This window comes from Ursus maritimus, unplaced genomic scaffold (assembly GCF_017311325.1).
Source record: "Ursus maritimus isolate PB19 unplaced genomic scaffold, ASM1731132v1 scaffold_20, whole genome shotgun sequence".
Lineage (NCBI taxonomy): Eukaryota > Metazoa > Chordata > Mammalia > Carnivora > Ursidae > Ursus > Ursus maritimus.
This window is the reverse complement of record NW_024424453.1, coordinates 8717581-8743571: the sequence shown is the minus strand read 5'-3', so window position 1 is coordinate 8743571 and position 25991 is coordinate 8717581. Positions and strand designations below refer to the sequence as shown.

Below are 25991 nucleotides of genomic sequence, written 5' to 3'. Positions count from 1 at the left end.
ATCCAGAAATGATATAGTCTTGGGGTTATATATTCAAACTCCAACAGAGAATTAACATGAACAAGTGAGTGTCCAGGCTGCTTGGGCACCATGTCACATCAGAGGGTCCCCACCCCCATGTTAAAGTTGCTGGGGTGCCTGGGTGGCTCTGTTAGTTGAGCATCTGACTCTTGGTTTCAGCTCAGGTGGTGATCTCGTGGGTTGTGGGATGGAGCCCTGCATCTGGCTCTGCACTCAGCCGGGAGTCTGCTTGAAGAGTCTCTCCCTCTGCCCTTGCTCCACTTACATGCATGCATGCTCTCTCTCTCTCAAATATATAAATAAATCTTAAAAATAAAAGACAATTGCTTTCCTTCTCAGTGGATTTTTTAAAAAAGATTTTATTTATTTGAGAGAGAGAGCACATGAGCATGGGGGGGGAGAGGCAGAGGGAGAGAGAGAAGCAGACTCCCTGCTGAGCAGGGAGCCCCACGCAGAACTCCATCCTAGGACCCTGGGATCACGACCTGAGCCGAAGGCAGACACTTAACCGACTGAGCCACCCAGACGCCCCTTCTCAGTGGATTTGCCACCATGCAGAAATGTAGGTCTCTTGTTGCCTGATCTATTGATTTTTTTTTTCCAGAGAGGGTAGAATTCCAGGCTTTCCAAAAATTTCCCAATCTTTAAACATTGCTAACTAATTTGAGTTTCACTAAGGTCAAATGAAACACATCTGTGGGCCTTATTCAACCCGAGGGCTGGCATTTTGCAACCTATGGTCTAGACTAACTCTTCCATAATGTGCAGATGTGGGAAGTGGCCTCTCCACAGTCTGGAATTGTTCTCCAGGACTCCCAGTCCAAAGCTTTTGTCACTTAACTACACCTTCTGTCAACAAGAAAACAATTAGATGACTCAGAAAGAAAAAAAAAATGTAGTTATAAAGCAATATGTTAAAGTTGTTGGGTTTTTTTTTTTTAAAGCACAAGATAATATCATGAAAACAATGGGGTGAATCTTATGGGGAGAAGTAAAAGAGTGCTCATAGTAGGAAGAATTCGAGAAGGTTTTACAAGTCGCATTTAAGCTAGATTTTGAAGGAAGTGACTAATACGAATTGATAAAAGATAACAGTAAAGGGAATTAGGTAGAGGAGAATAGAATGAAGAACATATAACCAAGAATTTGCATATGGACATGTAAGACAATGTGGAGAATCAGGGCTTAATCAGGGAGTAAAAATTATGTCACTCTAATTTACTCAGCAAATATTTCGTGGGCTGGAACTGTGTGCCAGGCACTATTCTAGGCCCTGTAGATAGAGCAGTGAACAAGAGAGCCAATCTGGGTTCTTGTGAATTCTTTTTTTCCCAGTGGCACCATAAAAAACAAGTGGAAAATAATATAAAGTACTATGAAGAAAATAAAACGAAAAGATGTGACAGTAGCATCTGTGAATGCACATTAGACAGGATAGTCAGGGAAGACCTCTCTGAGGAGGTATTTGCACTGAGGCATTTGCACTGAGTCCCAAATGACGAGAAGAAGCCATCATGCAATGATCTGGGCTAAGAACTTTCAAGACACAGAAGAAAGCTTGTGCAGTGGGCCTTGGGTGGGAAGGAGCAGAAAGACATGTGAGCTGTGGCAAGGATGATAGGAAAAAAGCTCAGAAAGATTGGCAGACACTAGCCTTTGGTAAGGAGTCTGAAGTGAAATGAGGTTTCCCATAGGGAAGCTGCATAATTGGTTTTAGGGACCATTTCTGATAAGAAAGCAGCATAATTTCTTAAGAAAAGGAGGTAGGTAATGGAAGTTCTTGAATGGAAGCTGATGAAACACAGTTAATATTGGGGAATGCTGTAGATTTCAGTGGGCAGAAGAACAGTGGCAAATATGGTGGCTGAGAATCTATTCTGTCTGCTGAGTGCAGATGGGTTGAGATCAGGAGCTCTGGGTAAAAGCTGTTGTACAAGTCCAGGTATGAGGGAGGATTAGGATTCAGTCAGGAATAATGGAAGTGAGGGGAGGAAAATTAGCATCATGGACACTAAACAGAATGAACTGATGTAAGTCAAAACAACCAGGAGAGGAAAACTGTTGTGAGGATCTCCTAAGTTTCAGAGTTGGAGGCCCTTTGGGAAGCAGCCTTGATAATTAAGATAGGAGAGAATATATCAAGATAGTAACTCTTACTGGATTGTAAGTTATATATTATAAGCAATTAGAAATACAAAATTTGAGAGGCCTTGGAGGTGATAGTTGAGGGCAGAAGAGAGGTTTGAAACTACTCCTTGTATCAACAGAAATTGAGGAGAATAGAGAGAACTTTCCTAGAAAGTAATGTAAAGAAGAGAATCAGGTCAAAATACTAAACCCTGATTATATCCACAGCAGGGTTGAAAGTACAGGGTAACTAGGTGTTTGCTTTGTTTTGCTTTTTTTTTTTTTTTAAGTTTTATTTATTTTTGTTAGAGAGAGTGCACACACACGTGTTTGCGCAGTTACAAGAGCAGGGGGAGGGGCAGAGAGAGAGGGAGAGAATCTCCAGCAGACTCCCACTGAGCATGGAGAGCGGGGGTGGAGGGGTGAAGGTGAGGGCAGGAGACCTGGCTCCATCTCAAGACCCGGAGAACATGACCTGAGCCAAAACCAAGAGCCAGCTGTTTATCTGACTGAGCTACCCAGGTGCCCCTGCTCTGTTCTGCTTTTTAAATTGATCTGTTAGTCAAGGAAAAAAAGAACATAGACCCTTTGTCAACTCAAGTTTAGAAAAAAATACTTGTTAGAAGCAGGAAGTTATTCTATATCAATGTAATAAATAATAATATATTTTACTATAGGAAAGTTGTTATTTGAAGCAAAATTTAAAGAAACATAAAACTTGACTTACTTGGAAGGCTTTTAATTTTTACTTACTACTGATGATTACTTAATATTTGAATGTAAACCTGAGTGTTTTCCTAGAACCTGCAACCTCTCTATATAGTCTAGAAAGGCTGGTGGTCTTGAACTTGAAAGCTCTGAGTCTCAAAACAAAACAGAACGAATTTTCGGGCAGACTTAAACTGACCCTTTACTCTTTACATAGCAAAGCATTAATTTTATGTTTCAACAAAAATTTTTAAAAACTTTTAATAGCCACAAATATTTATAAAGAATGAAGGCATGGTCTCTGCTCTCATGAAGCTTCCAATTTCATCAACAAAAATAGAATTTGATAACATCTCCAATAGTAGAGGAATAACTATTTTAGCAGAGTGCCAAGTGGGGGTTAGAGAATAAGCATTTGATTGTTTTGTGGGAGACCCTTGGCCAATGTCAGTTCCTTTTGAAAAGAAGAGTCAAGCTGAGTGTAGAGGAAAAGATCAGGGAACAAGTTTGCTCTTCAAAACTCCAAACTGTACTTTCCTCGAGGAAATTCTGAGAAAGTTAGGCCATTTAGGAAAAATCAAAAGGGTTTCTTTCAATTATTTTAAAAATGCTTCCAAATTTTTTCGTTGTTTTGATTTTGAGGAAGATCTCTATCGCTTTTGTGAACATTAAACATGTACATCCATGCTCATCATGAAAATTCAAATAATGCACACGGTACAAATATGAACATGAAAAAACATCATCACATTTCCACCGGTTCATAATGATATTATCATTATTAAGAGTTGAAAACGATATCTGGATGCTTTCTCTGCATACAGACACAGAAGGATAGATAGAAGGGTAAAAAAGGAGTAGGGAAATAGAAATACTTTGATAAAAGTTAAACACTGTGTTGCATCTGTAATAAAATATATTACATTTAACTATCTTAATTTCAATAGAAAATGAAAAAGGCAAAAATAGAAGGGAAAAAAGATGGATTAAAGTGTCAGAAAACACCTGAAGCCATTGGACTTTGGCCTCTAGTGACTCGCTACTGTGTACTAGGTATACTAATCCTCGTGATGTAGTAGATGCTTATTAGCTTCATTTATGCTACGTGAAGATAAATGTTTAACACTTCATTTGATGCGTTACTCTTATTACCCTGCCATGTTTAATAAAATTCACTTATAATAGATGAGATAGCTTTCTATCATGAGGAAGTATTTTCTATTGATATTTATGCTGAAACCTAACAGAGATAATGCAGGATAGGCAGTCCTCTGCGTGGCTCTGATATGCATGGGTTTCGGTTACCACACTGTAGTTAAGTAGCACAAGTGCCCCAATAACACAGGTCAAATTTTAGTTACCGTGCTGCAGAGTATCTTTACTGTATTTGCATAAAGTGCAAACTTTGCTCCTAGCACTTCAGCACACAAATCACTATGTAAATAACAGATGGGAATCACAATCCACGACCAATCACTTCCTTGAAAGTCTGTACGGTCACCTCGCATCTGATATTCAGTTCACCCACAGATAGCAAAGCCTGCCGTTGTCTCCTTGTCTCCCAGTGAGAACCCTCTGTGACATTTTACAGAAAGAGTTAATCAAAGGAGTGACTTGACCAACAGAGATGAGAGTGCAGCACAGAAATGAAAGAGATACGCTGGAAGCAGAATCTGAATGCAATGTAACTGGAGTTCTCGAAGACACTGCTGGCCATGGCAGTGTCGCCAGCTCAGTGTGAGCTCCTCCAGATGGGCAGCCAGCACTCAGCAAAGCCAACTTACTGACATCGGTGGGGAAGAAGCCGTGATGAAAAGGATGACGATGTCCCAGAGGAAGTGACTCCGGGAAAATACTTCACATTAAAGAAACTCTTGGAGGTATTTCATGTCACTGAACATGCAAAGGATAAAGCGTTGGGAGCTAATCCAGATTTAGGAAGGAATATGACAGCTTTGCCAAGGCATCGGAAAGATATATAGAAAGTTATATGATGAGAGGAAAGCAAGTACTGTTGAAACTCTTCTTGATGCCTTTTCACAAGGAAGTGAAATACTTTCATTCTCAATGTTTTTAATGTTTTGGATTCTAGTTCACCGGATATCAGTTTTTACAATGTTTTTTCATTTCCCAATACATTGATAACTGACCTTAGGAGAGTTTTTCATGTTTTCGCAAAAGTTTTTCAAGATCTTGGAATGATCATAATGTTCCCTATTGATGATTAAGATTACTTTGCATGGCTTCAGCTCACGCAGGTCATTTTTATGGTCCCACACTGCCATGCAAAGTGAGGTCTCCCTGCACTTAACTCTATCGTACAGATTAGCACTTAACATCTATTTTGTGTATTTTGACTCCAACTGGATTTTAAGTGCTTAATTATAGAAATAGGGCAAAGCAAACCCTTTATTTCTACATTGCCCACTCTGCCTAGCATAGCACTGAACGTTTGGAAAATGCTTGAATAGTACTTATTGGTTCACTACTTATGTGGAAGGATACGGTTTTCATAAAGTGTCAAGTCATAATAATAAATATTATTCCTTTCGTTAGAATGTAAGCTTTTCCCATTTTACTTTCCACTGTTAGGGCAACAAAGAATGACTCCCAGGTGTATCCTACTGTCTTCAGGGTGCATTGTTCCTTTGGATGATGATGCAAATGGTGGCCTGTAGATTTGCTTTGTGCACAACCTGTACAATCCTACAGGCAGCCCTGATGCCCACCCCTATTACCTAAAACAATGCTTCCCATGCCAAAGGTGCATGATAAATATTTATTGAATTAATTTAATTCATAATAATTTCTAGGTCCGTGCACTGCATTATTTTGTACCAGATGTTTTATGTACATTATTTCATTTTATCTTTACAACAATCCTGTGGCCCCATTTCATAGGTGACAAAAGCTTGGCTCGGAGGTTAAGTGACTCAGCCAGCAAGGGCATGCCAGAGCCAGAATGGGAATCCAAGGTTGTTTGACCCTAGTGCGCCTTGGTCACCCCAATGATAATAAACTGACATCAGTGACACCAAGTGATGTGCAAATGGATTAGAGACAAAAAGATGATGCAATTAAAAATCTCTTCAAACTCATTTCCTGTCTATCACAGGCCTACTTTGTGAGGGGAGGACTTCCCATCAAATTTATTTTTGTATTACTTCACATTTATAATTTCCCTCATGATATTCTTTTTCTAAACACCAATTTTTAGAAAGAATCTCCCCAAAAGCATTTCCCATATTAGCTTAAAGTAGAAAAGGCCCCAAATCATATTATTATTTAAGACAATCTAAATTTACAAGCCATTTCATGAAGCCACCTTGGTATATAAAAGAATATGTGTGTGTGTGTGTGTGTGTGTGTGTGTGTGTGTGTGTGTGTCTGTGTTTAACACCTCTTCCATTTTAAGAAGTTTATGTTTTAAAAAATCATTTGGTTTTCTGCTTTGGCATTTCCCCACGCTAACCCTTTATTGGTACTTCCTGGCTGATAAACTACCGATTGCAGGGGGGAGAGTATCACCATCGCACTGCACACACTGTAAATTTCCTACTCCGGTAGCAACACATGAGACTCACCACAGCAGGCTTTTCATGGGAAAGGTCATGTAGCACATGAAACCCGAAGAGGTCATCATGGCCATCAGAGGCCGCGTGCGATGTCATTGGGCAAACCCACTATTGTGGGAAGGCTGTTACCACTGTCAACTTGGCAAAGGCCTCCACTTCACACTTGTTTTCTTTCTCTTTGTATATAATAAAATCCTCTTTTGACTACTCTTCTCCTCAGTGAATAGATGTATATATATTATTTGGTGGGAAGAGTTAGTTTGAATCCACTGTTGAACAGAATATGGCTTACGATCTAATGACTCCCTGTCCCAGTTTCTCTCTGTGCCTCTGTCTCTCTTGCTTTCTGTCCCTGAACCCCACACCCCTACCCATTTTCTCTCCCCAGGATTCTGTGCTAAGACTGCTTTTTAAAACCAGGCGTTTAGGATTTGATATCTGCTCTACATTTAGACTTCTTGCTGTGTGCTATTCACAACGCCCTTTCCTGGCAGTCCACGTTCCCTTTCTTCAAATCTTCACACTTCTCTTCCTTTCTCTTGAAACTAGAGGATCTGTTACCTTCAGTTGTGTTTAATAAATGCTCAGTTAAGGTGGTAGCTTGGCCTGTGTGTGGGACCTGAAACAAATAATTCTATCAACGGTGGTCAGTTAGTGAGGTTAGTGAGTTTCTTCTGTTGACATTTTCTCGCTCAGATACCTCGTTCTCCTTGGGGCTTAAACTACAGCGCCCCTGGGCAGATTCAATTGTTCAACAAATATTTACTGAGCACCAGCTATACGCCAGGCCTGTAGATATGGTGATGAATAGGACCAATACTCCTCTTACCTTCCCTGAGCTCACATTTTAGTGCAGAGGGCATTAAACAAAACAGTAAATAAAAGGATATGCAATATACATATTCATAGGTAAGTGCGACTGTAGGGAAGGAAAACTTTTCCTCTAACTCTCTTATCTCTGTAGCTAGGACTTGCAAATTCAGCTGACAAATGACGATTAAACAGGATAAAAGCATACACACTTTATTGGATGTTCGTAATTTTACTTGGCACAGAGGACTTCACAGGAAAGAGGTGAAAACAGACATGGGGGCTTTTATGCCATTTTAACAAAAGGTGACAAATTGTGAAGAAGTAACTTTACAAAAGGAAGAGGTTTGGGGCTCTAGGGGTGGTAAATTGTGGGGAAATGACTAGGAAATATATGAGGGAAACAAATGGAAAATAAGGATTACTTTAATAAGATTTGTTTGTGCAGGCTCATCTTGGCATCAGCTCCTCATCTCCAATGATAAGAATTTTCTATTCTTCCTGGTACCAGCAGGACATCTTTCTCATAGGCAATTTATGCCCTGCTTTTTTTAGAAAGGGGGAAGGGCAGAGAGCCCTTCCTGTATCTGCTATTTTTCAATAGTCTTCAGCTCAAAATAATCAGTATGCCAAAGTAGCATATTTGGGGCTGCATGTTCTGATCCCCTCACTAGGAAGGCAATAAATGGGTACTATGATGTGGTAGGCATATACGAGTTTTAAAAAAGTGGTCGTTGAGGGGTGTTAAGCATACAACTCCAGGTTTCGGCTCAGGTTGTGATCTCAGGGTCATGAGATCGAGCCCTGCATCAGGCTCCATGCTCAGTGTGGAGACTGCTTGAGATTCTCTCTCCCTCTGCCCCTCCCCCTGTAAAATAAATAAATCTTTAAAAAAAAAGTGGTTAGAGAAAATTTTTCTTAGGAAATGCATTTGTTCAGAGAACTGACAGATAATATCTTGGATAGTCAATTCAAGATCCCAAGAAAGAAGCGGGGGGTAGAGGGAATAGCACGGCTACCCTGTGGCAGCAATGAGCCAAGCTGTCTGCTGAAGACCAGAGAGAAGGCCAGAGGGAGTGTGGAGAGGTGAGCCAGGGTGAGTGGAGGAAGTGAGGCCAGGGACTAGGCAGCGTCTGGATCCTCTGGCGCCTCTGTGGGCCCTGGGAAGGAATTTGAATCTTACTCTAAATGTAATGAGGAACCACTTGAGGACTTAAACAGGGGAGTGACATAGCCAGTGTATTGTATTGTATTGTATTTATTTATTTTTTTGATATTTATTTTTTGCTTTCCCTGGGGTAGTTTATTTTCTACTTAGGATTCAGAAATAAACTTAAAAGAACAACTATAGGAACTGTGAATGTGACCATTTATAACAGAAAACAACCACACGAGTTTAATAATCAAATGAAGGATAGCAGGTGTACTCTAAAAAGGTCATTCCGAATATCCGTGCAGGATGGATTTGAGGAGGTGAGATGGTAAGTACAGGAAGTCTGACTGGGAGGCGAACACAGTAGTCCATGAGAGGGGATGACGGTTTGGCCTAGGCAGTACGGTAGAGGTGGGAAGAAGGGCACAGACTCGCAATACAGTTTGGAAGTAGAACTACCAGGACTTGCTGATGAGGTCAAGTAGATAGATACAGGAGAACGGGGGAAGGAAGGAAGAAGAAATGACTCTTAAGATTTTGGCTTGACCACTGTGGAGTGTTCGCTGAGCTGAGGGAGGCCAGGGGAGGGGCAGGCTATGGGTTGGAATGAAGCGTTCTAGTGAGGTGCCTATGGGATACCCCGACGGCCGTGTGTAGAGCTTGGAGTTCAATTGCAGCTCCTTCCCTTACGTTTGGAGAAAAGTTTAAAAGGCAAATATTTTAAGAGAAACAACAATACATCTATCTTGGAATTAGAATTATACCTTCATCTACTCACGTTCGGGTTAGCTGTCTCAGTTTGGAAAGCAAATGACTGGTGACAGCAAGTTGACATGAGAGAACCCTTTGGACATGTGCTTCAAATCGATCAAACTGATTTTTTCCGAGCAGGACTCTCAAAGTACACGTCCGGGACTGTTGCAAACAATCCCAGTGGACTCTGGAGTTAGACTGACTGGATTTAAATCCCAACGCCATCACTTGCTAATTTTATGATGGTGACAAGTTCTTTAAATCTCTTGTCAGGCTTCCTGTGTGTAAAATGGAGATAATACCAACCTCATAGGGTTAATGTCATCAGCAGCCTCTTTTGTCTTATGTGACCCTTATGTGAAGGGAAGACATGAGAGCAGTGAAGGTTCCTTTGTCCTTGGCTCCCAATCTGGCCTAGACCTGAGCTGGATTGGCCTACGAGGTGCTGGCGGAGGTGCTCGATATAGCCCCACAGGAAGGCCGGGACCCTCCTCATCGTCTTCTCTGCTTTGAGATGTGCTGTGAACATAGGGAGGTGCTGCTGGCAACGAGCGGCTCGTCATTTAGTAAGCTCGCAGGAGGGTGTGGAGTTGACCCTGTCTTAGCCTGGGGCTCTAAGACATGCTTGAGGACGAGATGAGTGTTTGCTGTTCACAGATGCCCCCAATGCAGTGGTTCTCAAATTTAAGTGTGTATCAGAATTCCCTGGACGGCTTGTTGAAGCACAGATTGCTGGGCCCCACTCCCAGGATTTTAAATTCAGGAGGTTTGGATGAGGCCCAAGAATTTTCATTCTAACAAGTTTCCATTTGATGCTGATGCTCAAGGCCCACACATCAGAGGAGCCACTGCCCTCCTGCACCCCAGAGACCTAGGCAGTACGTGCGACTCTGACCACGTACTCTGTACCTGGTACAGACGCAGGTAACCATATCCGCAGCAGTGTGAACAGTGAAAACAACATTCTCATCCTGGGGGGAAAACCTACCTCTAAATATAACTTCTCTCAGCTCCAGAGCGCAGATTATAATCCTGGCTTTCAACATCAATTGAATCCAAAGCACAGGTAAGACAAAGAATATAGAAAGGTAGGAAATTACCCTAAAACCACCTCCCTCTGATCTCTAGGCCAGTCCAGGGCCTGGTTTCCCTAGGTGGGACCCCTGCATCCTCCCTGGATTGACTAACCATAGGAATTGGCCCCAGCAGTGGCAGGACCTGAACTGACCACAATTTCCGTATGCTCTCTAAAACAGTATCTTCCTCATGGAGATGTGTGTAGGGTACCTTAGGAATTCCATCTGGGGCTTTCAATCATACTACATCCAAGATCATACTGCAAGGAGTCAAACTTGGCCCAGAGGAGGGAAAAGTATTGGCTTTGCTCTTAGTCCTAGCCTCAGATACTATTTCATTTCTACTCTACAGACAACGAAGAATGAGGTACTTTTGTTCTTTAATTCATTCTGAATTGTGTCCCTTTTCTCTCCTCCTATTTCCGGAAGGAATCCTCATGCAGGTTTTCCCTGACACTGGCTCCTCTTGTAAGAGCCGGTATTGCTCCCCTCAGAGGTCTTCCTGATGTTCGAATGGTTGCTAAGTCTCCTGTGTCATTGTGCACAACCTTCAACTCCCCCCCACCTCCCCCCAAACATTCCTACTGCTGCTCTTTCTCTCTGCTTTCTGGAATTAATGGTTTTATCAGTCAGGTCAAGCTACATTATGCTGCAATAACAGATGAATCTTCTACTTCAGTGGTTTACAACAACTAAGGCTATTTTCTGATTTATTTTCTCACTCATGTTAGTAACAGATCAGCTTCTGATCCATGTCATCTTTATTTTGGGACTTGGACTGAAGGAGCAATCCCCACCTGTGACACACGGGTCATTTTATAACAGAGGCAAAAGCAATGGCAGAACCATGCAATGGTTTTTAAAGCTTCTGCTAAAAGTGTCACATGCCCTTTCTACTCACGTTTCATTAGTCGAAGCAAGTCAGAAAACCAAACATAATATTGGTGTGTGGGAAGTGTAATCTCTTAGCACAGCCTCTCCTGCAAAATCATCCTCCCTTGTTGGGAGGGGCCAGTAGAGAGGAGCTGGACTTGTATATGTTTTTGCAAACTGATACAAATTAAACTGTAACTTAATGGGCATCCAAAATATCCAAGTTGGTAGTGATCTGCTCCTCTCTTCTCTTTTTACTTTCCAGCCTCCCTGTTTTTATTGGCTGCTCAACCCACTTTCTTCCTGTCATTCAAGCCACATCAGCTTCTTTGGACTCTACAAGCCATCTTAAACCATCTTTGATTGAGAGGTTGAGAAAAGGACAAAAAGAAGTGAAACAGGGAGCATGAGGAAAATGAGTTATTTTAAGAACTTTAAAACCGTATACTTCCATAGAGTTGAATAAAAGTGGGCTCCAGAGGAAATGTTTATGTGTCCTGTGTGGCACAGATTAACGATATTGCCGGTTGTTGGTGGCCCTTTTTAGTCGCTGGCCCTGTTTGCTGGGATTGTGCACAGACTTGGGGTAGTTCATGAACACTCTCCGCTCCTGTGTGGCCAGAGAGTACAGAGGCCGTGAGACTGTTGGAAGAGCTAGTAAGAAGACACATATGGCTATGATGGAAACAAAAGTGGAGGGAATAAACATTCTAAATGAGGAGAAAACGATGAGAGTTGCATGTGTGTAAGGGATGAACTGTTTCACAGGAGGAACAGTTCTGAAGGACAAAGAGAATCAGGCAGCAATTGAAGAGCTGGGCTTTTGCAATCAAGAGTCATCAGCGAGAGATGAGGCAAAGTGATTAACAAAATGGAAAGCATGGCCCACGGGGTTAAAGGATCACAATCAACACAGATGTCCTTTAGCCCGTGTTAATTCAGGAGAAGGCCAAGAGTTTGTTTGAGAACTTAAAGGCTCAGATATGTTTGTGGTAGACCAAGGCCAAGCCGGCCTGCAAAATAAGTGGAAAACTCCTACACCCTGCCGCCCAGGTGTAGATAAGGAGAGACTGCCCCGGGCTGGGCACAGCAACCATTTCAAGGTCTGGAATCTGGACATTAGCCTGAAGGAAGCAGCCCGTTGGATAGCTACATTTTGGCCTTATATGGTAGCATAAATTGTTTCTGGTTGCTGATGTGGCGGGAGGTATGAAAGATAGTGAGCCCGCACTTCGGGGCTCCCCTGACCTCCCAGACATCTCACTCTCTTCAAGCTGCCAAGACCACCAAATTTATGTGTCTCTGTGAAGAATAAAGGAGGCAGTGGGCAGCTGCGTCTGCCTTACCTCATGTCTATCCTTTGCACTGCTTGGATGCTGCTTTGGAAATAAATCAAAGTGCAGCATCTTTGAACTGAACTCAGAATGTCATTCTTGCCCATTCTCTCACCTAGACCAGACTCCATGCTGTGACTCCCATGGAGTAAAAGTGCATTCGGGAAAGCTCTTGTTAAAAGCCACAAGTGGTCCATTAGTTCAAGGCCTAGCCCCATCAGCACTGTCAAACGAGTGGTAAATTCATGCTATATCACTGAGGTCAAGAGATTACGGCCTCAAGAGATTTTCAGTGATCTATTTTGGTGGAGAAAATGCCTGACAGTACTTATGTGTCATTAGAGAGGGGACAAGTCCATCTGACTTAAAAGTTTTGAGAAACATCTAACTCCTATTAGATAGAAATGTGTTCATTATTATAAGCCTAATCTCCTCTTAGTCACATCAGACAGTGGCAATGGGGTGCAAATGTCACCTGCTTAGGCTCTCCCTTTCCCTCTGAGAGTCTCTCCTCAGGCACCCTTACAATACCAAGGGCTCCTTACAATACAGTGTGAACAGCACTGCCCTACCTTAGGCAATGTTAGTAAGTTATAGGCCAAACTAGGACACTTTTGAGTGGGAAAGGGAGTACAATTGGTAATTATGCTAGACAACAGACATAACCTGGGGCCATCCTAGGAAAATTGAGAGTCTAGTCTCCCTATAGATATCCTAATCCCAGTGTTTGCCTGCCAAGTCTCCTTCCAAAGGGATCCTGTTCTGTCCACAGCCCCCACTGAAGAGGCAGCCCCAGGCTCTTCGGGCTGATACTGAGCCACCAGCCTGTATTCTAGTTGAGCATGTGACCCAAGGCTGGTAAATAACCCTAGGCTAGTGACTCCAGGAGACCTCGAGGAGGCTTGGCTAGACAAGACAAACCTGGTCAAGCAGATTCCATCATGAATTGGAAATCCTGACCAAAAGAAGCCAGTGGGTAATGATTCTTTTTTTTCAGCCTCCACACTGTTAACATGTTGAATTCACACTTCATTGTCAGTAAGTAACACCTGTCATTGCACTACAATTCTCAACTGCTAGGGAGTGGGGAGGGGAAGTAATAATAGAAAAATCTCCAGCAATGTCTCCTAAAACCACAAATGTACACACCCTTGACCAAGTAATCCCAAGTATAAATCCCAAATTTATCAGACAGACATGCTTGCATACTTGCAAAATGCTCCATGTAGAGGCTATTCATTGCAGTAGTGTTTTACTAGAAAAAGACTAGCCCCCTAAAATGACTCAATGTTGATCAGCAGGGAACTCATTTGTGAGTTATGCACATCCATAAAGTGTAAAATATGAATGTACTAAATGGAATGACCTTCAGTGTGTAAGTGAAAAAAGCAAAGTACCAAAGAGTATTAACAGGTTGCTACAATTTGTGTAAAAGGTAGGGCAGAGGGAATGTGTTATGAGTGTGTGTTTTACTTGTGTATGCATAAAATAATAAAGATAATAAAGATTGCCTCCAGGGAGAGAAATTGGATGGCTGGGGAGTGAATTGGAGCATTTTCACTATACACTCTTTTATACTTGTTGAATTTTGAACCATGTGAGTTTATGACCTATTTTGAAAATGAGTAAATAAAATTAAAGCTCTAGGATATATGACAGCTCCTAGGTAGAAGCTTAGAAATATTAACTCAGGGGCGCCTGGGTGGCACAGCGGTTAAGCGTCTGCCTTTGGATCAGGGCGTGATCCCGGCGTTATGGGATCGAGCCCCACATCAGGCTCCTCCGCTATGAGCCTGCTTCTTCCTCTCCCACTCTCGCTTGTGTTCCCTCTCTCGCTGGCTGTCTCTATCTCTGTTGAATAAATAAATAAAATCTTTAAAAAAAAAAAAAGAAATATTAACTCAATATTTGCCCACAGGGCACCTAGGATCCCTTCGGGCATGATGCACTCAGGAGCATTGGGATTTGGGGACTGGCAGTTTTAGGATTGGGTGGCAAAGTCCTGATTATTCAGCAACATGTGCTAGGCACTATAGGAATTACAGACATTAACAGAATAATTTATAGCTGCATAAAATGTGAATATATTTCACATTACTGAACTGTACACTTAAAAATGGTTAAGATGGTAAATTTTATGTTATGTGTTTTTTTACCACAATTTAAAAAGCAAGGAAATAATTAAGAACAAAACAAAATTTAAAAAATTGTAGTCTCCTTAGAGCCTGAATATAATCCAGTATTTTAACCATAGATGATGCTTAACAAATGTTTAATAAATGGAATAGAGTTGGCAGAAGAGAGAATAAAAGTAACAAATTAAAACAAAATGGAGTGAGGGGTGCCTGGCTGGCTCAGTCAGTAAAGCACAGGACTCTTGATTTCAGGGTTGGAAGTTCAAGTCCCATGTTGGGTGTAGAGATTACTTAAAAAAATAAAACCTTAAAAAATACAACCCCCAAACCAAGGGCATGTGGGTGGCTCAGTTGGTTAAGTGGCAGGGTTATGAACTCAGGGGCATGGGCTAGAGCCCCTGTCAGTCTCCCCATGCAGCTGGGAGTCTGCTTGGGATTCTCTCGCCCTCTGCCCCTCCCCCACCCGTGCATGCACAGGCATGCGCAGGCTTGCTCTCTCGCTCTCTCGAATGAATAAATAAATACATCTTAAAAAAAAAAGATTCTCTCTCTCTCCTCTGCCCCTCCCCCCCATCAATTCTGATGGAGAGGGTCAGAGTTACATGCATTGTGATGCAAAGGAACAAAACGAAGGCTTTTGGATCCTACAGTCCTGGGATCCTTTCCTGGCTTGACTCTTTTTCTGGCTAATTGACTTAGTCCCTCATTGCCTCCTCGTATAAAGGATTGATAATATCCCCCTTTCAGGACTACGCCCCACTGTTAATGAGGCAGCTCACATAAAGCACCTAGCAAGATATTGGGCACATAGTATATGCTTTACATAGTTGGTCCTCCACTGAGATTCAGTGAGAGCCTTGAAGATGAGTAGAAATTTGACGGTCTGGAAAAAGTCTAAGAAAAAGGCATTTCAGCTCAAAGGACCATTACAGTTGGGTGAGTCAAGCAAGAGAAGCCTTGGGGGGGGGGGAGAGAAAGAGAGAGAGAGAGAGAGGGGGGAAGTGGAGAGAGAATCTCAAGCAGACTCCCCGCTGAGCTTGGAACCCATTGTGGGGCTTGATGCAGGGCTGGATCCCATGGCCCTAAGATCATGACCTGAGCTGAAATCAAGAGGCGGATGCTTAACCAACTGAGCCACGAAGGCGCCCCTTAAGTAACTCTTGTATGTGGCTAAATGCCGGTACAAAGACCTAGGTCTNCTCTTTCCCTTTTCTTTTTGTTTCTTCTCATTTTCTTCTTTTGACTTCTTATTGTTTTTCTTTAATCCCTCTCCTTTTGTTCCTCTTCCTTTCCCCCCTTCTTTTTCCTTCTTTCTTTCTTTCTTTCTTTCTTTCTTTCTTTCTTTCTTTCTTTCTTTCTTTCTTTCTATGTCAGGAGATACATTGTATTCCAAAAACCATCATTATTTTCCCAGGGAATCTTAGGAATATTACATAACTTTCCTGAAACAGCATAGTTTATAGGAGTTAAGACCTGGAAGGAGCATGATTTCAAATTTAAATCAGGAAGAAGAGCTATTTGCCCCACTGAGACATTATTAACAAAGGAATAATGATAACACCTACTGCGTACTGAGTGCCTGTTACCTACTTCATATGCAATATCATGATTTTTCACAACTGTAAGGCAGATATCAGCCCTGTTTTACAGGGTGAGAAAAATCAAATAAATCCTAGATTTGGTGGAACTAGGATTTAAGCCTAAGTCTCAATTCAAAGACTGTGGTCTTTCCTGCATACCGTCCTTCCTCTCCAAACTTCTTGATTTTCTCTGGTCTCCCATCTCTGGCCCTGTACTCATGCTTATAGTCTTCAGCTCTGGAAGCAGTAGTCATGTTTAATAGAGAAGAGTAGTTAGGTCATCTATATACACAAGAAACATGGCAATAGTATTCCTAGCTCTTTGTTGGTTCTGAGAGTGGAATTTTATTTAATAGATGCCAAAGTTATTAATAGCTTATTAAAATACATGAAAGACACGGGAATGCCTTTGATTCCACCAGATTCTCAGAATGATTAATACTGAATCAATGAGTGCCTCTCCCTAAATTGTTCTGTTTTTAATGCCTGAGGTCATAGAGCTGACCTCCTTCTCTTATTCTTTTTGCTTCATCCTACTTATGCAGTGAACAGAATTATCACCATACAGAAAAACATGGAGAATCTGTTCTGCACACTCAGGAGAAAAATGTATCATTTTGAGAATTTAACAACTATTGTAGATGTTTTATTCATTTATTCTCTTGGTGACTTAGAGCAATTGTCAAGAAGACTGTATGCTTTCAGGCCGGAGCCTACTTTAAATACCAGTATGTATTCTTTGTCTTTCAAATGTGATTTGTAAGGCTCAACAGTTTTTTTTAACTGAACCATGAATGTATCTGAATACAATGAAAATTGGAACAACTTCTTTGTGAGTTTCTTTGCTTATAAGCAAAATGGTTCAAGTAAGATAGTGTACAATTGCCTAATTTCTGTTCTAATTTTCATGAAATGCTTCTCTCTGGCCTATGATGTTCTAATTTACCACTGGTGGCTGCACACACATGCTAATACATAGTCATACAGACAGACACACAGACACACACCTACTTCTTTGCTCATTTCTAAGATAAATTTTTCCCCTGGAGGAAGGCAAGACTTAAATGTTGAAAGAGGAGGAAATTCACAGGCTCTTTGCTGGAATTACAAAATATTTTTTGTAGAAATGACTTTAGAGAATATTGATCCAAAGTTTTCATTGACAGATAAGGAAAATGAGACCCAGGGAGGCAAAGTTCCATACTCAAGGTCACACAGGGTTGGAATCCATCTTTTCTGACTTTCGGGTTGAGATAGGTTAGACTGATCAGAGGGGGAGCAAACCTTAAAACAATTTATGGAAAAGGTGCCACTTTGAAACAATGTTCCTTTGCTCCTGGCTACCTTCCCCACTCCCTCCTCAGTTTCTTTATCAGAACTTTCGGTTGAAACTGACAGCCCAGATTCTTCTATGCCTTTTACCTGCCTTCAGGCTTTCTACCATCCTCCCTAACTTGACCCCACTTCTCACAAGGGCTGCTGCTTCTTCCTAGTGGAAAAGTATTTTATAAACCTGCTCAGAATTTACAGGAATGTCACTGAGAGAGCTATTGCCTAATGGCAAAGATGAATGGCAAAAATGTAGACAGCAATAGAAGAGAGGTTTTTATTTTTTAATTACACTAAGTAAGTAACGTTGGTTGGGAGAGGGAAGACCTTAGTTGGTGGAGTGGTTCTTAGTCTTTAAATAATAACCACCTGGGCCAATATCAACCACCTAGCCGTACAAACGTCTTTGCATACGGTCAAGCGTAAAATGCATAGTAAACATGAGAACTGTTATCTAGAGCTTGTATCTTTAAGCCTGTAAAACAACTAACATTTTTATAGTTCTTTACCGTTTACAGAGCACTTGCACATACGTTTTCCTCTTTGGGTCGCAAACAGCCGTGTGAGCTCATTAGGGCAATCTGTGTTGTTCTCTAGAGGAAAAACAAAAGTTCGAAGTTAGACTTACTCAGGGTGGACTCAAGTCTGGGGCTTCTAATTCTATAAATCCCAAGGTCTTTTCATTTCACCACTTTGTCTCCTAAAAAGCCCACCAGTTTTAGAAATTTGGAAACTTGGGCCAAATCTATTTAGAAGGTACGAGGGTTAATTTTCTGTGCCATCTGCAGCAGGTCCAGGCTACCATGCAAAGCTGCTCCGCTGCTTGGGCATATGATCCCAGAAGGGTATGTCGAGATTATTTTAAGATACTATTTCCTCAGTGCTGTGGCAGGTGGGGTCAGAATGTGGGGCATAGACATGCACACTGGATAGAACTTGGCTGGTTTTGGATGATTCGAATATGATAGGACACACTGGCTTATTCGCTCTTTTATTTTTATAAAATGCTTCTCTCTTGCATGCATACACACAGAGATTATTGATGAGAAAGCTAGTATCTTTGGGAAAGTGGGCTTCCTAATGTGAAACCCCACTATGAAACTTGTTTCCCCACTCACAAGACCTGAAGAGGCCTCCTTCTGCCCTGTTTGTCTTTGGGCCTAGAAGAGCAAAGGACAGACGTACCTTCAGACACCTCTGTCCTGAGAAAAGAGAAGGGAAGGGACTGGGCTACTCAGGCATTGTTACTCTTTCCAAACTGTCACTTTATCTCCCCTTGGGCGGAGTAAATAAGGCAGGGAGAAAAGCCAGGATTGTAATGAAGCTCCCTTCACAGGGCAGGAGACGTCAAGAGTGGGAAGACATGCTGCACCCTACTGTAAATTAGTGAAGATTACATGACTTAATGTAGGTGAAACACTTAGGGCCTGGTCTAGAGTCAGTACTTGATTCATGGAAGTGCTTTAAATTAGAAATCCACAGACTCATTTCTGGTTCTAGCTCCTCCATTAACTGAGTGATTCAGTGCAAGAGACCACATCTGTCTTGTTCACTGCTGGATTCCCAGAACAGACACGGGTGCCTTGCACAGCACCTCTAATGATGACGATGATAACAACAATAATACTGTTTTTAAATAAATTAATTTTTCCTCTCTGAATTTGCTTCCTCATCCATAAAATGAGGAATTTGATTTTGACATTTAAATCTCTTCCTTGCTCTAATGATCTAATTCTATAATAAAGGATCTCTGCAAATCTGATAAACCTGTTTTTTAGCTTTATTTACTTATTTATTTTAGATTTTATTTATTTATTCGACAGAGATAGAGACAGCCAGCGAGAGAGGGAACACAAGCAGGGGGAGTGGGAGAGGAAGAAGCAGGCTCATAGCAGAGGAGCCTGATGTGGGGCTCGATCCCATAACGCCGGGATCACGCCCTGAGCTGAAGGCAGACGCTTAACCGCTGTGCCACCCAGGCACCCCTGTTTTTTTTTATCTTTAAACAACAACAACAACAATAACAACAGGGTTTACTGCCAGCATTCTCATTTAGTCTTCCTATTTTGAATTCCAATATTCACAAAAGGCAACTCACTAAGAATAGCAACATATGTATCCCTAATCATGTTAGGGTTAATTAATTTTTCTCTATCCCCCAAATATCCTGGTCAATTTTAGTAATAGTGCCAGCATTTTATTTCATTCCTTATAATTTTTTTAAAAAAACTTTCATTTTCTCTGTTAGTCAAGTGTCCACAGCTATTGCTACTATAAGTTCTTCTCAATTTAAAAGTTTAGGATTTTGTGGAATAAATCCAATGTTGCCAAGCATTCAGATCCTTGTTTTAGAAAATCTCTTCCTTGTTCACTGAGCCAAAAACAAAACCATTCTCCGGTTGTTACATATTAGAGATGAGAAAACAGGCTCACGTAGTAATACAACCAGGGCACAAAAATATAGATGGCTGAGCCTAGCTCTGAGCACTTTATTTTGTTGTTTTTTATTTTTTAAAGATTTTATTTATTTGAGAGAGAGAGAGACAGAGACAGAGATAGTGAGAGAGCACCAGCTGGAAGGAGAGGGAGAAGCAGGCTCCCTGCTGGTTCAATCCCCAAGATCATGATGACCCCAAGAGCCCAAGGCAGCTGCTTAACCAACTGAGCCACCTAGGCGCCCCTCCAAGCACTTTTTACAGTGCCTTTATGTTTTATTAGTATTTTATTAAGCAATTGGTACTTATGATCATGTGCTCCATCATCCACTGTGCAGCTAGAAAGCTAATATGCTCTGGAAGAGGGCATGCACAGAACATAATAGAATTTAGCACTTTTTCATTAAAAAGTCTAAAAATTTCTTATTTACATTTGAAGGGATTAGCTAACAAAGGCAAATATCATAAATCCAGTGAACAGCCTCAAAAGGCACAATGGAAAATATCACAGAGTAGGTGAATGAATTCAGCAACTCTAAAAAAGTTTCTTCAAGACTCAGACCTTCTTTATGCACTGCTATTTCAGTTTGGAGTCTAAAAGACTATCTATCTACTTTGTGTCTGACTTATTTTCCTGTCAGGCAGGAACTGGAATTTGAACTTTGCTCTCCAAAAGCCAAAGGCCAACTAATTTAGAAGGAGACTCTCAAAATCAATGATGGTTTCTTCTAGTTTCATTAGCTCTGTCTAAAGTGATGAAAGGATTTGATTCCCAGATAACCATGATCCTTATTGCTATTTTTACAAATCACATTAATTTCTATACTTAGTTCTGATCACTTGTGGCATTCCTGAGGCAAGTCTGGATTCATGCAGCATTCCAATCCTGAGTGCCTTTTCAAGTTTCCAACAGAACCTTGTGCTGGTGAGTGATGATACCTTTATTGTAGTAGCCCCAAGGTGTGGAAGTTGTTTCCTGTGGCCTAGACTCAGCCCTACCCCTCCACTTGTTGAAACATCTGCAAATACTTTTTTCATTTCAGAGGCATCTGACCACAGCTAGCCTCCCATCTGGATTGCTTCCTTTTTCCTGATTGCTCATGTAGGCATCAATAATCTGGGAAGGCATGGAGCAACAGAGAAACTGGGAGGGCTTAGGGATTAGAATAGAGTGCTTCGAGGTTAGTTCTTAGGGGTTTTCTCTCATACTCATTCATTAATTGACTCATTCAATCATCGTGATTGATTACACGGTACTAGCAATGCGAATATCAACATGTAGCAATATCTGTCCTCAAACAGAAAACAATCTATTACATGCAACATTTATTGTCTCAGATAGGGAATTACATCAATCAGTTTATAGTAGTAAACTATTTTTACTAGGTGTGTTCTGTGTGTAAAGTTCCACAGTTGCTTTAATTCTTACCCTTGTTAGGTATAGGATTTGTGGCATATTTTACTTAATCTCTTCCCCCCCCCCCTTAAAAACTGAAAAGCAATGCTCTCGATTTCAATAAAATTGAAAGCAATACTCTCTGAAGGCTTTTGTAAATAATAATCATTAATTAATTTAATAAATACCATAGGAATCTTTACTCGATAAGCAAAATGATCAATTGTGTAGTGCAAAGTAATATTTCTTCATATGTTTCATTTGCTTTAGGCCTATATGTTAAGCCATGAATCTAACTGCTTGACTATTATTAGATTCTGAGACTATATTTTAGAAGGTGTTAATGCAGTTGGATCATTTCCAAGCTCTTATATGATATTAATTCCAAGTTTTAAAATATATTTATATTATGCCCACATTTGCGCATTTTAATAAGTTACATTTAAACTCTCATTTTATTATAATCAAATCACACAAAGAACTAATTAACTCCATCCTGGGAGTTGTTGAGCAATGATGATACCTTCAAAGCAACAAGAAATTTAAGGTGTATTCAGGGCGTGGCCCATCCACCCAGGATTTCAAAACGACATGGTTCTTCAGGTCCTGTTGGGGCTCATCTATCTGCACGTCTTCCCTGCAGGAGTTCGGACTAATCAGGTCACTACATCCTGACACTGCAGTCTCCACCACTCATTGTTTGCAATATGACGTAATGTCAACAGACCACAGAGAAGTTAGCAACGGGAAAAGGAAAACACTTTAATACCCAAGGCCATCCCTAGGGTTCAGCCGGACATATATCCTATATCAAATCACCTGATATCAAATCCTACAAATGAGCTCGGCCAAAAGGTTGAGCCATGTGGTCTGACTGTATCATGTTCTTCAGCTGCAATGCAATACTGAGGCAACCTGTTGTGAGCTGACAGTTCTTTCAGTTTGCTCAAACTGAAAAGGCAGTTTTGTTGCTCTATCATTGCTTCCTCTTGGCCGCAGAACATTTCACACGGCATCATGCCGCAGCTAGCTTTCATTACCTAGATATTATTTGAAATTGTGGAAGCTGATAGGGGTTGCTGGTTCCCTTCTTCAGCCTTGGCTTCTCCCCATCCCCCAGTGTTCCCTGTCTTGCTATTCAGAGCCGTGCTATTCAATATAACATGAAAATACATGTCAAGGGCAGATGGCAGCTAGTTGCCTGAGAACTCTGAAGAACAAAGACAGCCACGGTGGCCCTATAGTACTGTGTTCAAATTAGAAAAAGGATGGATGCAAAACACATGTCTTAGAGGGTGAAGGTAGGTGCTAGAATTCAATGCCTACCCACCTCCTCTGCAAGGCACCACGATACAATCAACAAACTGCACAAGTGTATGGTGTCCTGGCAAAAAGGGCATGTGTAGCCTTAAAATGATGGCAGAGGGCATTAAGAAAGATAAGGGCAACTTGGATATGGAGCATGATGGAAAACAGCAGTATTGTTTGGTTTGGACTTTTCCTTTCCCTCTCTAGAGATCTATTCTAAAAGCTGAGACCAGGAATAGGTTTTACATTTACACAAAAATACAAGTAATGTATTACTATTTCTAAGGTAATCTGCCCTTTTTAAAGAGACCAAAATTATTTATTTAAAAAAATTTTTTTTAAAGATTTTATTTATTTATTTGACAGAGAGAAAGACAGCCAGCGAGAGAGGGAGCACAGCAAGGGGAGTGGGAGAGGAAGGAGCAGACTCCCAGCAGAGGAGCCCGATGCGGGGCTCGATCCCAGGACCCTGGGATCATGCCCTGAGCCAAAGGCAGATGCTTAATGAGTGAGCCACCCAGGCGACCCCCAAATTATTTAAATATTACATAATTCACCAGTTTTGTCTGTTTACTCCTGTATCTCTAATACCTAGAACAATGCCTGACACACAGTAGGTCCCTTAATATGTTGAGTAAATCTCTAATCCAAGACTTTTGGTCATCAAGCAATAGGAAATTAAGCCAAGGGGCACCTGGGTTGGTTGAACCTGAGCCTTTGGCTCAGATCATGATCTCAGGGTCCTGGGATAGAGTCCCATGTCGGGCTCTCTGCTCATCAGGGAGCCTGCTTCTCCCTCTCCCTCTACCCCGCTCATGTTCCCTCTCTCTCTCAAATAAATACATAAAATCTTTTTTTTAGAAAAAGGAAATTAAGGGGCACCTGGGTAGTGCAGTCGTTAGGCGTCTGCCTTCGGCTCAGGGTGTGATTCCGGAGTACCGGGATCGAGTCCCACATCGGGCTCTTCCGCTGGGAGCCTGCTTCTTTCTCTCCCACTCCCCCCCTGCTTGTGTTCCCTCTCTCGCTGGCTGTCTATCTCTGTTAAATAAATAAATAAATAATCTTTAAAAAAAAAAAAAAGGAAATTAAGCCAAGAAGATCGCTCAACCTCAAGATTTCACAGATCAAATTAGGAAGGGTCATCAAAAATTAGTTTTTTCCTAGGCACTTAATAGGCCAGAGGCCTCAGCTTTCATATAAAAAACTGTCACCACAAATGCTACTCAATACTGATTATTTAGAACTTCCAAAGCGCACATCGCATTTGTCGACTGACCGTGAACATCTATAAGTCAAATATTTTACATAAGGATGCAGCCTCCCACTGTACTTCAGTATTTGATGGGCTAAATACAAAAAAAAAAAAAAAAAAAAAATTAAAAAATTTTAAAAATTTGGTGGCACAGTTGTATTTAAACATTATTTTATACTTCTGTAATTTTATATAAGGGCTGCCATAACAGCAGTACATTATTTGTAATAATTGAATATATCACCTTCCTCCAAAGATCTCAAAGCACCTTTCGTGAATAAGGAATATTCCTCCCTACACCTCTGGTGAGGTAGGTATGCTGTAGGCATTATTTCCATCATACCAGGATCACACATGAGTCATAAGGCAGTGGCAGGGCTGCCATTACTCACTCATGACACTTCAGTTCCCAGCTCTAACTATCAGAGAGTACTGCTTACACATTCATTCATTCCCTCATTCCTTCCTTCATTGAAAATACTTATTTGATGCAGCTTACTAAGCACTTAGTGTCAAGCCCCTACTTCCTTACTAACTCACACTGTATAAACATTACAATCTTTAAAAAAATCTCATAACATATTTAAAATTCAAAGAAATTTTTCTGCACATTGTGATTTATCCTGATTGTTTCACAGTGACATACCTACCACTGACTCGCTAAGGAAATGACTGAAATACAAACAAATTGAAGATATACTTTTCATGTTATGGCTGTTAATCACGTGTCTATAACATAAGGCTTTGAAAAAGAAAACGTTTGCCTGGTACAGCTAAATACTTGCGTTTTCTGTGTCTAATTAGAAGTTTCCGCCGTGTATTATAGTTGAGTTGGGACAAGATGTTCAAGACCATGAAAAGATGAATGTAATGGCTTCCTTGTGTCATGGTCTGAATTTTTTTTTCAGTTCATTTGTCCTTTTAAGTACTCTTACTGTTTGTACCCTAACTGAATTCACAATTGTTCCTCTTGCCAAACCATGCCTCCAGACTTGACTGTATAAATTAAATTTCATGCATGCATGTGCAAACCGTGTGCACTGCCTGTTAAACGAAGTAATATAAACAAATTAAAGGCACATTTTAATGACCCTTGAGTTCCGTGTTATAGTGGTTTTCAGACAGTTACCTACTGGGCACAGTGTAAGACACTGATTCACAGAAGTAATTTTCAGTGTGCCAACCGGGTTGCTCATAGAATCCAGTCCCCTAACTGTGCAAGCTGCATTTTGTACGGTTTTCTTCTCGGGCTCCCCACCCCCTTGCGGCCTCTGGGAATAGTTCTGACGCTCCCCCCGCGACCGCCGGGAAGGGGCTGATTCACCCCCAGCTCCCCCTGCCGGAGCCGGCGCGCGGGGCGGCCGCAGCCACGGCCACCAGGGCAGAGCCGGCGCCGGCTGCGTGACAGGCTGCACTCCCCAGCCCCGACGCTGTGGTAATTCAAACTGAGCTCATCGCCTGTCGTCACGACACGCGCTTCCTCGCTTGCACGCGGCTTAGCGTGAGAGGCGCCGGGACAGCCGGCGCGCTCACCCCTGAGCCTTCGGGCAGACGCGCCCTGCAGGCCCCTTCGAGGCCCGCGGTGCAGCAAGTCCCTACTAGTTACAACGCCACCATCCTGCCTTCAAAAAAATGGTCCCCGGACGTCAACAAATAACCTAACCTTCCAAGCGTTGGCCTTCGCCCCCTTCGGCCTCGGCGGGCCCTGCCCCTCACCGCTCCCTGACGCACAGCCGCCACCTCCCCGGAGTTGGGGAGTAGGCGCCAGGTCGCCGGGGTCAGTCGCCCGGCAACGCAGCTCGCCTCCCGCGCGCCCCGGGCGTCAGAGCGCGCCGGGTTCCCGGCAGTCGGGACGCCGCGGCGGCCCCTTCCCGGGTCGCCCTGCCGGGGGCAGGCCGTCCGCATCCCTCCTGCGCAGGACCGGCAGGGCGGGAGACCCCCCCCCCCATGCTGCTGTGACCTGAGACCCCCACGATGGTGCCGCCAGACTTAGAAGGCGCCGAGTAGGCGCCGCGCCTGCTAAGGAAACCGAGAGGGGTCCGCGGGGCGAGACCGATTCCTCGCCGGCGTTCCTCTTCTTCCCTCCGCCGCCAGCGAAGATGGAAACTTTTTGACGTTAAGTTGAG

The 25991-nt window shown here is 42.1% G+C and overlaps 1 long non-coding RNA gene across 1 annotated transcript in view; it reads right to left on the bottom strand.

The window, feature by feature from the left end:
• LOC103677554 overlaps nucleotides 1–25681 on the bottom strand; it is a 41605-nt gene extending 15924 nt beyond the window's left edge. The window contains exons 1-2 of the long non-coding RNA XR_005836530.1: nucleotides 25529–25681; nucleotides 17984–18067 (exon numbers count right to left, since the gene is read on the bottom strand). This is a non-coding gene — a long non-coding RNA (uncharacterized LOC103677554). The remainder of the gene's footprint in view (nucleotides 1–17983; nucleotides 18068–25528) is intronic.
• Nucleotides 25682–25991: the final 310 nt, after the last annotated feature.